Here is a 16,214-nt window from a genome sequence, read left to right as displayed (position 1 = left end):
GCTTGGCTATTTTTTCAGTAGTGCCCACTAATTTGGGCATGTTTTCCTCTCTGGATGCCCAGTTGGAGATGGCTCATAGAAGCTCTTGTTTGTAAGTCACATACTGAAGTCATGGCTTCTTCTTGGTGTACCAGCACAGCTGGGCACAGAGGCAGGGAGCATCCCTGTGGCCCAGGTCTCGGAATGGGAAAACCATTGGACTGTTTTCTTCGTCTCAAAACACTGAATGTCTCATCACCACATGGGAAAGCATCTTGCTGCAGACTGAATTTTGTAAATAGTGCAGTAACACGAACCCATCACACATCAGAAACAGCTGGCTTTACAGTGGTCAGGTGAGTGCATTCACAAGTTTACCACAAAATGGAACTGGAATTAGCTTGATGTGTTTCACCTCCTGTATGCTGCTCGCCTCACCATGATGATGATGCCAACTGCATTATGTTTTCTTTTCCTGTTGGTCTAAGAGAGAAGAGAAATCATCCTAAACTTTTTTTTTTTTTAATTTGGTTGTATGTGCAAACAGCTCTTTTCAGAACCCTTTGTCTTCTCTGCTGCACAGAGAGACACTTTGTTGGATAAAATTAAATTCATTGGACATAAAATCAGGCCAGCCAGTTGTTTGTGCCAAAGCATGATGTTTTATGAAGGGAGAGGCCATAATTTTGTATCTGTTTTGTAGCTGGTTTTAAATGAACTTTTTCATTTCAAAATAATTAAATAACAAGACTTGTCCATTTGGCTAGCTGCTTTGCTTTGTGCTTGTCTTTTTGGCTTGTTTTCCCCAAACTAGAACAAATGCAGCGTTTGTTTTGTTGGCCATGGATTGACTGGAACAACCTGCACTATGAAATTTTGATGGGAAAGGGCGTTCATGAGCTTTTAAAGCTCTGGTGGCCTGTGCCTGCCTGTTTCTGTGCCATGTTGTCCTCTTAGCCTGTAACAGTCCAGGAGGACACTGGAATCCTCTGTATACCATGAGCAATGTGAGGCAGCCAGAGAGGAGCTCTGCCTCGGTGTGCCCCTGTCCTGCCTGCGTGATGGTCACTCCTGTAGTTTCTCTGAGGTAGGTGTTCTCCAGCAGAAGGTTACCTGCATTGCCCAGCACTGCATGGAGCAGGATTCCATGTCTGAGCAGCACTGTGCCTCTCACCCATGGCAAGGCTTCCTTGGGACCCAGCTTCCCAGAAGGTTCCCCTCTGCAAAGACTGCAGGGTGAGTGCTGCACTTAAGCTCCTCTACTTGTTCTTCTGAAAAAGGAGAGGTCTAAGCCAAATCTGTTCCCTCACCCGTGTAATGCTTGTTAAATCATGTGTACAAAATAGCCCCCATTCAGTATTTTTAACAGCTTTCTTTGCAGGGAAGCTCTTGAGTTATCATACTTGAGAGCCTGAGCTTGCAGACCTTGTTGTAATAGCAGGAGCAACATGATAAATATTTGTGCACCACTGCAATGGTGCTGAAGTACAAGCTCCCAAACTTGTCTGGTTGACCAAGTGCAAAAAACCTTGTAGATAGGTGTTGTCTTCCATTTCTGGGTTGTACAGCCTTTAGCTCAGTGGGAGCCTGGGACTCTTGAAATGCAGAGAATCATATAAAGATTAAAAAGAAGTGGCATGGCGTGAACACCATTTGGGAGCAGTTAATGACATGCCCAGCCCAGCCACCAAAGCCATTGCTGAGAACTGGCAAACCCAGAACTTCATCTTAATCCCAGCACCTTGTATCTTGCAGCCACTCCCTTAGATGATTTAAAAAGGTGTATCTAATTCTTAGCTGGCCTTCACCAGCAAGGAATGCAGCACGATTGCAAATTTGGTGTGGTATAATTACCCTGCCTTTCTTGCCCCATTACCACTGACATTACTCTCCTCATGCCTGGGTTTATAGGCTGACTTGTAGAACCTCTTTGGTTTGTTTTGCTTTTTTAATGACAATGTTGAGAGGATGGGAGGTGTTTGCTGGTTTCATGGAAGCTTCCTTTGGTTTCTGGGTGGCAAGGCACCCCATTCCTGCTTTTTGTAAGACTCGGGAAAAGCTGAGTAATACAATAAAGGAGAATGTCTGGGAATAAATGTGATTCAGTGGTTGGAGCTAAGTGTTTAATAGTTCAGAGGAAATGCTCCTTTTCAGGATTATACCTGAATGACAGTGCTGATAAACAATTATTTGGTTTGTGTAGTGGGTTTTTTTCTACCTTTGTAGCTTTGCCACTGCAAATCCTCAGTTACAGGGGTTTTTCAGGCATGATTTTTGCCTGGACGAGGTGTCCAATGCACGACTTGGGAGAGGATGGTACTGACAGTTCCAGGGGTTTGAAAGGGGCTGGAGAGCAGAGCAGGAGATGTTGTATATGCCCTCTTGCTGCACGGCTTCAAAGCATTCCGAGGACAGGTTCCTGTGGCACAGGGCTGTGTTCTGGTGGGGATGTCCCTGAGCCTGCCCTCCCACGCTCACCCGTGGGAAGGACAAGTGACAGTTATCAGTACGGACAGCGTGGAGGGAGTGCTCAGCAGCCCGTGTGCTTTCACAGGCTTGTGCTGTCACATCCCCGTGCATGGAGGAGGAAACCCAGGGCCAGGAGCAGCACTCCCCTCCTGACATTTATTTCATGCGGCTTCCTTGCTTCTTGTTGCCCCCTGAAGTATTGCAGTCAAGGGTTTTGCCCTTAGGGTTTGAGCTCTGGCTGTGCGTGAACCCCCTGGAGAAGTTGGTTTTCTGGGGCTCCCAGTAACAGATTGTGTAAACTGGTGTTTAAGGGGGTGGTCCTGGTGGCTGAGTTGGTTGGTCACACACAGACCTGCTGCACATCTGGTGCAGAACATGTGTGTATCTGAACTATCTGCCTTGAAAACTGTTTACTGAAGTTTGCCCCAGGATCTGAGGGCATGTAGATAATAAATGCATGTCAGATACAGTAGAAGCCACCTCCAGCTCACTGCTTGCCTCTTCTTACAGCAAACAGGGCACCAAACTGCACCCACAGCCCCCTGTGTCCCCTGGACCAGCTGTGGGTGCCGGGTGGGAGGAAGGAGCTGGCTGGGGAAGAAGAGCAGGGAGGTCACCATGAAGACATGACATTTGTTACCTGCCTCTTTCCCACTGGCTCCTACGTTGCCAGTTTCAGATGAGTCCTGGTTCCCACATCCAAGAGGCAGGCAGGAGAGGTTCCCAACTGTGCCCATGCCACACAGAGGGCAGAGGCAGGGGGCAGAGCTTGGACAGCACCTCTGTTCTGCCACCATGCCCTTCCCCATGAGTGCAAAGGCCCATCTCTGATCTCCTTCTGGGGTCAGCAGGGCCTGAGGTGTTTCTGCTCTATTTCTGCAGCAGGAAGAGCTGTGGGTGGGCACACTGCTTGGGTAAGCTGGGGGATGCTCCAGACACAGCTGGGTAGGGGAACACAGCTCCCCAGATGGGGAGAGGTGTCCCTGTGGCTGCAGCAGGAGATGCCTGACAAGAGAGAAGAGATGGCTTGGAGCTCAGCTCACTCCATGTCCATTCCTGCTGCACAGCACACCGCAAGGAGCCAAGAGAGCCTGGGTGACCCAACTGGAGCTGAGCTGCCTCCCCATCATTGAGGATTGCCATCTCTGCTCTGGGCTCAGGCACTGAGTGCTGGTGCTCCAGCCAAGCAGTAGAGGCATCACTGCACACCTTCTCCTGCTCCTCTCCTTCCCAGTGGGGCCCAGCCAGTGCTGGGAGTCTGGAGGAACTGGTGGAGGCCAGCAGAGATGACAGTGGCAGACTTTCAGCTGCCTCTGGCTGTACTGTGGTGCAGGGATGTGGAGTGAGCTTGTGTGGGTAGGAGGGAGGGAAGGGGAGTCCCTGGTGCCAGTCAGGGAGATGGAGAGGTGTGGGGAGCCACCAGCAGCACTGGTATGTGCTCCCTGGCAGTACTGGGAGAAAACCTGTCATGCAGGACAGGGAGCCTGGGAGCACAGAGAGTCCTGGCCCTGCCGTGCTCAGTCTGCTGGGGCCAGGTGACAGCTCACCAGTGCCATTTCTGCTGAGGGGCTGCTCTCCCAAAGGAAGCAAATCCTGCCTCCGTCTGCCTTCTGACTTTCTCAGAGTTCTGTGACTCTGTTGCTGATTTGTGTTCATCAGCTGAAGCACTGTGACTCCTGGGCCCCTCAGCTGATGCCCACAATAAAATGGTCTTTTCTCTCTTCTCACTGTGTTGCCACAGGATTTTCTGGAGCGGGGAGCTGATGTTTGGAGGTGGATCCTGAGGGAGGAATGAGTTCGGGATCATTCCTTGTCCCATCATCCTTCCTACCAGGCAGCTGGTCTGAGTTGAGGTGTTTTAGGAGACAAACCAAAGCAGAGTGTCCCACCCAAATGTTAGGAGAGAAACCAAAACATAGTATCCTACCCAAATGCGGAGGGTGAGGGATCTGTGGAAGTCTTCCTGTCCAACATCTGCCCCAGCAGGATTCCCTAGAGCAGGATGGTCAGGACCATGTCCTGGTGAGTTTAGGGGATCTCCTTAGGGCAGGGCCATGTGGCCAGAGTGGGGGTGGGACACAGGGCATGGTGCCAGGAAAGGCTGTTATGGATTAGAGAATCTGGGTGTTGGAAACCTAATAAATTAAGTGGTTAATGAGTGAAATGACATGTTAGACTCCTGTGCACAGAGGAGATTCAGCCTTTATTTGCCAAGGTTTTCTGTTTGCTTTCCTAATGAGCTCATGAAATACAGTTGAATTTATGGAGTACCTTGTGCTGTGGAGATGAGGTATCCAAACATACCATGGCACTGCTCAGTCCAGAAGAGGCTTCCTGTAGCTTTTCACTGTCTGCAGGACAGGGTGGGGGCTGTTCACTATTTTGAAAACCTCTGCGGGGAATATTCTTCGCCTGTAATTTAAAAAACCTGCCTTAATATTCTTGCTTTTAAAGTACTTTCTGCGAATGAAATGTGGAACATAGGAATCTCATGGTGGCCCCAGCAGTCCTAGTTATATGCAGAGCAAATTCTACACTTAGTCATGTGTGGGCAGTGCAGTCCCTGCTGGATTTCCTGGACACCACTGGTTTGTCCAAAGTGGTTTGCTGGTTTTGGTGCATTAGGACCAGAGCCAGCATCTGACCGAGTCCTGAACATTGACAGGTACAGTGTGAGACTCACAACTTCTCTTTATCATCCAACAGTGCCTTCAGAAGACCCCATTCAGTCAGCACATCTGCCTGTGAGGAAAAGGAGAGCTGGGAACTGCACTGAGTGGCTGATCCAGCCAGGTTTCCCAGCCTGTGCACATGGGTTCAGGTGCTGCATTCCCACCCAGCACTTGTTGCAGTCTGAACTCCTCTTGCTGTCTGGGTCATGTGAGGAACCCTCCGTGAGCAGCACTTTGCTCTTACAGGCATCCTGCTGAGCATTGCAGCAGTTCAGAGCTAAATAATTTATCTAGGAAGAACGTTTTCTACATGACTTAGAAGATGGAAGAGAAGTGGAATATTGCAACAGCAAACTGCAGGGTGGAAAAATACATTCTGCCCCTCAGTTTCTGAGCATTGCACTTTGCCACTTTTGTTTCAAAATTGCTTTCTCTCCCATAATTATCTTCAAAGGAGAAAGCTGATCTAAAATGTTTCCCTTTATATATATATATATATATTTTAGGGTGGTTCATTGATTTCCATTTTTAATAATAAAAGTGAACAAACACAAGAAAAAAGCCCCACAGCTATATCTTACCTAGCATTTAAAATAGAGAGAACGCTCATATGTGCCGCAGCACACTTCATCTGTGGGCATCAAAGTGTCTCATAGAGGTCGTAATCCTCATTTCAAAGATGAGGAAACAGAGGTGCTGAGAGAGAAAGTGGCTTAGCAGGTCAGTGACAAAGCAGAACAGGAGTCCCCTGAGCCTGTACTGCAGGCAGAGGTGAGGGAGCAGAGGAGAACAAGCCTGTCCTCACCTAATGAGGACAGCTGAGTCCCAAGTGCAGTGAAGGCAAAGTAACACTGCAGGGAGAGCACCAACTCATGCCACAAGCCATAGAGCCAGCAAAGCCTGGTTTCTTCCAGTTTTGTGTCTAGTCCAGTAGTTCAGGGCTGTCTGCTGTTGGCCTTTGATGTCACAATAATGGGGTTCCACTTGTCTTTCTCCCACCAAGGGTGCTGGGGGAGTCTGGCATCTCAGCTTTGTTGTCTGTTTTCCCAAAACTTTGGGGTACTTGAGAATTTTTGAGCCTTCCTGTTGTCTGTGATCACTGAGGCAGTGGAGTCACTAGGAACTCATCCTTGCATGTACACACAGGCATGTTTGTCTCAGCATTGCAGCTGGGGGTTGCCTTATCCTATGGAACTACTCAGTTAGCACTTTAATGCTGCAGGTCTGAGGCTTTGAACATTTTCTGTTCTGTAACAGAGTTCTGGAAGTGGATAAAGGGTGGCACAGCAAGGATGTTCACAATGTTAGTTCAGTAACCACTTATGGGAAAATGTTTCCCAAGGGGAGAGACAAAATTGGACTTTCAGCTCTGTAGCTTCCACTTCGTTGAGACCTGAGAGGCTCACAGTGCAGTAAGACTCATTCATGTTATTCATTTGATGAATGACTTGAGTGAGTAGGCTTCTTCATGCCTGCAGCCATGCCCCCTTGGGTCATGGTCCTCTCACATCTGGTTACCCATAGAGGAGAGTTCAGTGGGAATTTTGATGGGAAGATCTAACATAGCAAGTTGTAAGCTGTCTTAATTTGTAAACTCTGGAAATACTCTGGGGGGGCTGTTCAGCCTCCTTGATGATAAATTGAAACCTGCTGATGAGAGGTTGGTTTTCTTAACTTTAAAAGACCTGTTAAAGGTAAGCCATGGGTGCCACAGGTCTGCTGGCCAAAAACTGAAGGCACTTGCTCTAAAGGACCCCTCTGGTTCTGGTTCCCCATATTCATCAATATGTTCCTTGGACTAGTAAGGCTTTACTGGCTGCCATTCAAAAACAATTATTTGGACAGCATACACAAATGTTGGTCAAGAAGGGATACCTGAGGATCCCTGTCCTTCACACCTTACCAGAAGAATATTCTTTTTACTGGGCTAGGTGGTTTTGGTCCTCCATCTCTTCTGTGTCATGAACCTGACATTCCTCACTGGCTGCCCAGTGGTCTGATGTCAGGATGAGCCAAGACATCTTTCCTTTCCTCCAGCCAGTGTGGGTGCTTTGACAGGATATGCTGGACTGATGTCAGACTGAAGGTGGCATTTCTGTGTCTGCCTTGCCTTTGGTGAGTGTCACAGTGCCCTTGGTTGATGCACCAAATCTGGGTATGACAACATGAGAGGCAAAGCAAGGAACAATCCTCCTTTGTTCCCGTGTACCAGTGGGATTCAAAATCCAGCTGGAGGAGGAAGGAGGTGCATTTTCTTAGTGTTTTGTGTTGGCCACTTTAGGTGTTAATTACAATTACCCAGCAATTATGACACCTCATACCGGAGGTCAGTAGCTGGGGTTTGGGTATTTCCCTGCTGTACCCAAGCACACAGAAGGGAGGTGTGGGAGTTTCTGTCACCACACCTAAACCCTTTGTCAGTCCTGGGCCAGAGTGCCCAGGGTGATTAATTGTTAATGATGGAGGAGCTGCATTGTTTGTCCACTGAATAAATAGAGCATATTTTCCAGCTGTTTCCTCCTCCAAGTCTCTCCCAGCTCCTTCCAACTTCCCCACATCATTCCCTTTTCCTAATCTCCCCATCTTTTCTGTGACTTTCTTCTGCTGTTTCAGCTCTGGTGGGCAATTTTCAGGGTCACAGAGGGCTTTCCAAGGGCAACCTGAATGTCCCAAATGTCCCCATACACCCCCTCCCCAAAATCATCTGTGTCAAAAAGTGATGGTTTTGCCTTTTTGCAACGATCACATTTAATTATTAGTTAAATATCGAGGTCAGCAGCCACTCCTATCCCTAAAGAAGCTCCATGCCTTTTAAGCAAGCAGAGCTGGAGGGCAAGGGCATTCAATGATCAAACCATCTGCAGAAGAATTGACCTCTCCATTTGTCCTTCAAAGCCAAAGTTGCCATATTTTCCCAGAACCCGTGACCCATATAGCAAGTTGGTGTCCTATTAGGGTGGCTGGCCCTAAGGTGCCCATGTTTGCTGCCACCTGTTTCAGAAACTGCCATGGTTTTGGCATCCTTATGGAAAACAATTCTGTTGTTCCATCAGGTCTTTCCAAAAGCAGGAATGCAGCATGATGGGACACACCAAAACCCGTTCTGAAAGTAGTGCACCAGTTAAGTGGACAGACCCCGAGGACACTCTGAATCAATATGTAATAACAGTGGTGCTGTATGAAGCTTCCATTCCATCAGAGCAGCTCTGTGACATTGATTTGTGCCAGAGAATAACTAGGAAGCTTTTCTCTCTGTAAATCCACTTCCTAACCTGGCAGACTTTTACAGCATGGAAGTGTCTGTGTGATATTAGTTCTAGTTTCTTCCATGTGTTCTGACAGGGATATGCATCTAGTCCTCTTTGCTGAGAGTACATGTCCTTTAGAAATGTTTTTGGGGTTTTTTTCTGGAAGAGCCTTACTTGAAAAAAAAGTTAATTTTAATTACAGTTTTATGATGTTCAGATATTGGACTCTTTTCTTAGCAAAGGTACATATGTTTTTTCTAGCATAAAAATGCATGTGTGTGCAGGGTTCTGGGAATCAGTGGAAATTGTGTTAGCTAGAACATGGGTTTTGTTCATATGTTGGGAAAGCCAGTGCTGCCATTGAATTTAACTCTAAATAAAAATAAGCTGGCTATTGTTTTTAACTCACAGGCCACCCAGTTGAGAAGTGTTCTCACTATATCAACAAGGACAACAGTGAGAAATCAAGTGTGTTGGAGTCAGGCTCATCTCACCATCAACCTGACACTGAGACTCTCTGTATAAAGGAATTCAGGATGGAATGAGCCACCATGGTTCCTGTGGAAACATGAGGTCTACAATTGTCTATTTCTATCCAGAGGGTTTTAAGGGAGCCCTGTGCCACTTACAGTGTAAAATACCCAGTATCAGCCTAGATAAATCCTGTGTTTGACCCCGAGGTCTCCAGACTCCCAGTCTTACCTCCCACTCACCTGGGCGCAGCGCACACCTTATATATACAGCACCAGTCCCTGCTCAGCCTGTCCTAATTAATAACAGCTTTATTATCTGATAGGGACCAACAGAATATAACCTGTGACACAGGAGGCTCCTGCCCTGAGGATGGTTCCCTGCAGACAGATGGCAAGCAGAAAATATGCCAGAAATGCTCTGCCTCAGAAGGTTCCCTTTCAGGCATTGCTGGCCGGTGTGGGCGCCAGCTACAGAGGAGTTCTTCAAGGCTAAGGCAGCATGGAAAACCTGCAAGGGAAAAACATGAAACCAAACAAGGGAAGAAGACCCAAGCAATTAGTATTCTCCAGTGAGGGTTTTATTTCAGCCCGTCGCTCTCCCTCTCTGCTTAGCACTGTCGATGTGCACCTCGTGGGAGAGCAGCTCTGCCCAGGGAGACGCAGCATCCACGCAGGCAGGAGAAAGGGTGGGAGACAGCGCGTACCCAGCCTGATTTCACAGACTGGGAGCAGATTTCAGCAGCTGACGTCATGACTGGTGTGAGGTTGGTGGGGACGGAGGTGGCAGAGGCAGTAATTAAACCCCTGGCATTCTGGCCGGAGGCACAGCCATGTCCTGCTTCATCTGAAGCAGGGTTGGTCTGACACAGCAGAAGCCTTTACGTAACCAGGCCAGATTTTCACTCTTGGAGCAACAGTTTCAGAAGAACTACAGAAACTACAGGCAGGATTTGTTGCTACTTACAAGCAGGGGGGTGAGAGCACTTCTCTCGCCTCCTGTCTCGCACCTCTCTGGGTGACAAGAATGTCAGGGAGTGAGAGCTGGTCCTGCAGCTGACTACCAGGCTTCAGTTTTTACTTCCATTTCCTCAGTGCTTTCTGTTGGGATAGCAGAGGTTTGCACTGGCATGTGAGACATTTTCCTATTGCTCTCTACAACCGCAGTCGCATTTCAGGAGCTTTTTGGCACGTTGCCCTGCTGGCAGCCCACAATCGCAGTAGCAGCTTCTCAGGCTGAAATGTTTTTGTTGCAATGCATTTAGCCCATCTCTATTATTGCACAAGCTTTTCTTTTCTCCCTCATCTGCTCTGGCCGTATCAGGAGGTATGAACCTTTTTCAGGGAATCTTTAATATTTTTCAGCATTTGGAGTGAATCTGAATAAACACTTGTTAGGTAAAAAAGCTCAGTTGGAAAGCCTTAGTGTGTTTCTTGGCTTGTTGTTCTGGCTGACACCATCTCTTGCAGACACAGTATTACAACAGCAGTAGTGCAGCAATACACTTAGGATGGCTTGATGCATGTGAACACAATTGTTTGAAGGGGGAAGAATCATACTGACATGCCTTCAACTCCTGATGGTCATTGCCTATCCCATGAACGTGCTCTCCTTGTAGACACACTCACCCAGTGGTTTGCTGAAAAACAGAGGCTTAAAACTGATAGGCATTTTCTAACAACATTTAAAGCTGTGGGATAATTAAAGTGAAATGCTTTAATTCATCGGTTCCCTTTTCAAGTAAAACCATTCAGCCAGAGAAAGAACAATAGATGACTCTCTGTGAGTTCATCAGCTGTAAATCCAGGGTGTAAAGTAAAACAAACACATAAAATTTCTGCCCTGTTTTTTTCCCCACCTGTTCTTTAGACGATTAATCTCTTTTGGAAAGCTTATTCATTCAAGACTTTAAAATCATGGGCTCCACGTGGGGAGCAAGGATGATATGCAGGCACAGGACACTGAGGTTTTGGTTTGAAGCAGGGTGGGAAATGTTGGAATTTTTGGTGAGGAATGAAGTGAGCCAGAGAGCGGCAGGCTGGGGGGCATGTGTGCTTTGGGGATTCCTGCCCAAGTTCAAAGCACTTACACAGACACTTACCTGTAATGATGTGTTTAAACACAGACCTGAATACATGCACAAAGCTAAAACTCTAAACCTGTCACCTGAACATGTGCCTGTGTGCTTTCCTGAGTCAAAGCCTGCACAGTGAGGTGGGTTTGGTGAGAGCATGGCTGGGATGCAGGCTCACAGTGACTGGCACGGCAGGGCAGAGCTGCAGTCTTTTGCAGGAACTCAGCTTCCACTGTCAGAGTCTGTAGAAGCCACAGCCTCCAATTAACATCTTTAATCTTGTTATCTCAAGCCTTTTATCTTCACATTTTCTTGTCTGTTTGTTTGTTTTCTTTAAATTTGTTTACATATACTGAACTGAAAGTTTTTCTGGAAATGCTGGTATGACTTTTAACTGCAAGAGTGATTCACAGAGAATAATTAATTCAAAGATCTTGGCATCTCTTTTCCTTGTAAAAAAAGGTGGTGGATATTCTGTGATTTTCTTGAAAGATTTTCCCTCTAAATGTGCATGTTTACACTCACACCCACACAGACTCACACACATTTGCAAATGCAGACACTTCCCTCTTCTTCTGGAGCTTTCAAGTTCTGGAGCAGCACATCTGACCTGTACAATTAACACTTTCTGCTATGTATCTCCTTTATTTATGTCTGAAAGCAAGACAGAGCTTTTGAGGTTGGTGGGGCTCATCCTATAGGTTTTTGTCCACACCTTAAACTTCTGAGCTTCCTGCACTGAGCAGGCTCATGCAAACAGCAAGGAAGATCTGTGCCCCATGTTAACTCCTGCAGGAGTGGGAATTTCAGGCTCCATCTGGGAGGCTGCTCCTTGGCCTGGGTCAAACCAGGCACTTTTCTAAGGAATTAAATAGCACTGATCATCTCCCGGTGCCCAGGATTGTTCCTCAGTGTTGTTTAATTTATTAAATATTGCTGTTGATATAAAGGTTATAGCTTAGTCTCATTTTACTATCTATTAGCAGCAAAAGGAGTGAGTTCTACCTAGGACTTTGTAAGCCCTCAGGAGTATTCTTAGGCAATAAATTAAGACTGGACTTTGCAAGTCTCGAAAACAAGCTCAAACAGAGCATAAGGGGTAGGATTTCCCCATTGGCACCATAAATGAAGTCTCTCATGAAACCTGGAGTGGCTCCTCACTGTAAACATCAGCCATACTTGAACTATTTGCTTATTAGAGCTCACAATTTCATTTGAAATTTAGGCAGCTAAAGAAAAAAACAAGTTGCTAAACACCTTTGAAGAGTAAGATCTCATTTTTTCCCTTGTTCTGAAAAAAGGTCATTTATGCAATGACAGAATTCCTGTAGCTTACTACTTGCCAATATTATTTCAGAAGTTAAAAGCTATGATGCTGCTTTTTAATCACTATCACAGCATGACAAAAATCCTACTTACTTTGCAGTGATGGTTATATTATTGCAATACTGACAGCTCCCTTGGGACCTGTGCAAGGTAACAAGAAGGCTGGAGGTGAGCTGGGTTCAGCCAAATAAAAAAGGAGCCAAATAAACAAGGAGCCCACAGTAGAATGCAAAGTCACTCTGTAATTATACTCCATTTTTTTTCTGCCTTGTCTATGAAGCAGAGTCACTGGAACAGGAGAGCTTTTAAAAATCAGGGAGGACCAAGATTATTCTAACTAACTATAACAACTCTCGGCTCTTTGAGGGCATTTATTCAAATGCCTCTAAGCCCTTGCTCTTTACAAAGAGAGATAAATGTAATTATCACAGTTCTAAAGTGAGGAAAGATGAGGCTTAATTAACTACTCGTGGATATACAGCAAATGAGTAGCAGAGATGGGAACAGAAACCAGTTTTCCTGACTTCTCTGGCACCTGAATCCCAGTGCCTCCTCTGTCAGGTACACACCACAGCGAGATAAGCAAGGCAAGATACCACTGGGTAAAGCTGAGACCACAGACAGTCCCAAGCCCAGCTGAAGTGTCTCTGGGTGCACCTATTGCCTGTGGTCTGGCATTTGGTGAGCACAGCCTGGCATGAGGGACCTGCACCTTGTATGTGTGAGAGAACACTTTGATTGTCATAATGTTGTCCTCCCAAAAACCCTAAAGTTTACCTGTGGGAAAGAGTTACCTACTGAGGCATCACCCACCTGGCTGCTCTCTGCTGCTCCACCACTCCAGCTGTGCTAACCAGGGACTCCTGGCTTTATCCATGTCAGTGTTTGGGATGCAGCCACAGTGGTACACACCCTACACCATCCACTGAGGCTTCTTGGTATCCAGCCTCTGTTGCTTTTGTTCCAATGGCAGGAATGTTCATGCAGGCTCAGACAGGACCTGTGGCCACTGAGCCATGCACTGGGAGACTCCTTGTTCCAGAGAACTGAGCCACATGCCTGGAAGAAGAGGCTGTACTAGGAGGTGCAGAGATGAGATAAGCCAGGCACTGATTCCTCAAAGCCAGCATTTAGCCTTTGTTTTCCCAACAGGCTGATGGCAGAGAAGGATAGCTTTAAGGTGTTCTGTTCTGAATAAACAGTGCCAAAGCAGAGGAAGGGATCTCTCTATTTCACCCCTCTTGCTGACTTTGGGGCAGGAATATTCAAACTGTTTTTCCTCAGTGCCTGCGTAGCCTGGATGCTGTGTCTTCCTTAGGCACCACCAGCTGTCATAGCAGCTCTGGAGTCAGGGTGCTCTCGGCATCTCCACAGGCTCTCTGGAGGTTCATCCACCTGCTTGTCTCAGGGTTTTCTTTTCCTATGGTTGTGATAGAAGTTGTCTCAGCAAATGAGGAGAATTCATTGCTACACAACTGAGATCACTTTCCTGTTTGGGTCAAAATGTAACCTAAAGCTTTCAGATTCCACTCGCTGTGGCTTCCTGAGCACACTGCTGTGTGTCTACAGCCATTTACCCAACTCCAGGAGGCAAATCAAGTTAAAATGCTCAGAACAAGTTTTTTTCTGGTTTTTACTCATGACTTACTGTGTTGCAGCAGTGAGGCTTTTAAGACAAGAAGGTATTTTTACTCCAGGCTGAAATAACAGGCATTAGCACAGCCAGCAGGTGTCTTGCTGCTCACAGCCTGGGCGATACCAGCTTTTGCTGAGAGTAGAAGTAGCTACAACTGTGCCAAGGGGTGACTTTGATGGCAGAGGGAAACCTGTGAATGGGAATCATAGCTTTTACTTCCAGCCACAATCAGAAGACCTATTTAGCATTTGCTCAGCTTCCTGCAGGACAATGATAATGGGATAAAGGACAATTTATAGTGGGATAAAAATAATTTTTATCCCACTAAAGCTTAAGGGCAAGCAAAGAAATATTTGAAAACTTGCTGTCTTCACTAGGTTGAGTTAAAGTGACCACTGGATGCTCCATTCAGGTGCATGCATGTACATATATATATCTTCTATTGAAGGTTCTCCAGTGTGACTTTATATTCAGGGCTTTCAGGTCAGATGGCACTTAAAAATACTTAAGTGCTTGAAGAGAGAAGTGGAGACTCTGACTCAGTGTTTGGGTGGCAGCCTGATCAATCACCCAGATACTTTCTTCCAAGGAGAAATTTCAAAACAGATATAATTGAAGGGCTCATTTGTGAAAAACAACCTGAAGACTGAAGGCAAGGAGGAGGGAGGGAGAGAGGAGCAGCAGCAGCCATCACTGAAGGTGCTGTGGGCAGAGATGCTGCTGCAGCTCTCCTGCATCCCCTTCTACTGAGCAGATGTCAACAGCTGTAAGAGGAGCCCAGGATGTAGCTTAGATTTTGCTGTCATTGCTGATTCCAGAAGCTATTCTGGAATGCCACCTGCTGGCATTTTCCCTGTTACCTACCCCAGAGATGAACTGTTGTGTGGTCACATCCCAAGCCTGGAAGCAAAGAGACAAAGTTGACCTTTTCAGTCCTTTTCAGTGAATGTCCTTCTTGTTTTCTGGGAGAGAGGCTGCCCTGAGGCCCTGTGAAAAGTCCAGTTATGTAAGGGGGAGACTTGTTATGTGGGACCGGGAAAGGGGATGCCGATGCCAAAAGAAGCGATGAGAATGGACGTGGGTGGAAGAAACAAGGAAAAAAGGAAAATTAGAGAAAAAAGTCTTCATGACTAGTGAGGGACAAATGAGGTCTTCCATCAAGCACCAGTTTAGATGGCCCTCAAAAAGGAGCATTTAAGTTCATGATTTTGCTTTTTCCATCAAAGTTTATATGACAGTGATTAAAAAAAACCCAACATCTTTTTAGTGTGTAGCTGAAACACTTTAAATTGGAAAGGAAGAGGAGGCACAGCTTCTGGCTTCTTTGCCTGTTGGCACCAACACCACAATCTGCAGTGCTGATGTTCATAATCCCTGACAGTCCTGACAGGCGGACCAAAGCAAAGAACAAAGGCCGTAGTGGTCAGTCACCCTCGTTCACACAGCAGCAGGGCTCTGCATGTGCTGCTGCATGCAATGGGAATAAACCTCCCAGCTGCCATCTCCTCATGGAGACACCATCCTGCTGCTCCTCCAGCTTCCTGGCTGGGACCTGCTGCAGCTTTGAGGTTCCAGTGGAAAACCCCCTACAAATTCCCAAAGCACCCAGAGAGTCCCAAGTGTTCTGAGCAGCCTCAGTGGGGACCCCCACCCAACCCTCTACCCAGCAGCTTTATTTGAACCAGCCCTGGGCTGTCTCCTAGGCGGGTTGGTCTCTGGTTTTGCTGTCAGGATGGGCCCCTGAGGGGATGTCCTGTAGCTTCTCTGCAGCCCCCTTCAATGACTGCACCCCCAGGTGACCCCTGGGCTTGGGCCACCCCTTTGCTGTGTCTGGAAGCTGCTACCAGCACCCAGCTCTGCGCAGGGACTGTGCTGTGCGTGAGAACACAGCCTGTGCTGGCTCTCCTTGTTCCCCTTCATGGGACAATGCTGGTCCCTGATAGATATAGATATAGATATAGATATAGATATAGATATAGATATTTTTATAGTCCTGTTCTCAGGATGGTGTCACAAATTTTCTTTTAGTAAGTGCTGTGAACTAAATGGTTTCTGTGAAAAGCACTGTGTTGAATGATGGTGAAATCCTGCTGTCTGTGACTGCCATGAATGAGCAGTTTTGAGCATTCAATCTCAAGCCTTATCCAAGACACAAAGATCCCCAGATAGTCTAGTTGGGAGACCTTGGCTTCTCACTCATCCTTCTGGAATGGTCTGAGCTTTTTTCCAAGCTTTTCTTTTAAGAGATCTTCTGGGCATAAATCTGATTCTCACTGGTGGCTGGGAGGGCACAAATGCAGCTGAACAGGAGTGTTCTGCTGCTGTGCATCCAATGGCCT

Source organism: Melozone crissalis, unplaced genomic scaffold (assembly GCF_028551555.1).
Source record: "Melozone crissalis strain CALT ecotype California unplaced genomic scaffold, PUWL_Pcris_2 ptg000081l_1, whole genome shotgun sequence".
NCBI lineage: Eukaryota > Metazoa > Chordata > Aves > Passeriformes > Passerellidae > Melozone > Melozone crissalis.
Note: the sequence above shows the minus strand (reverse complement) of the source record.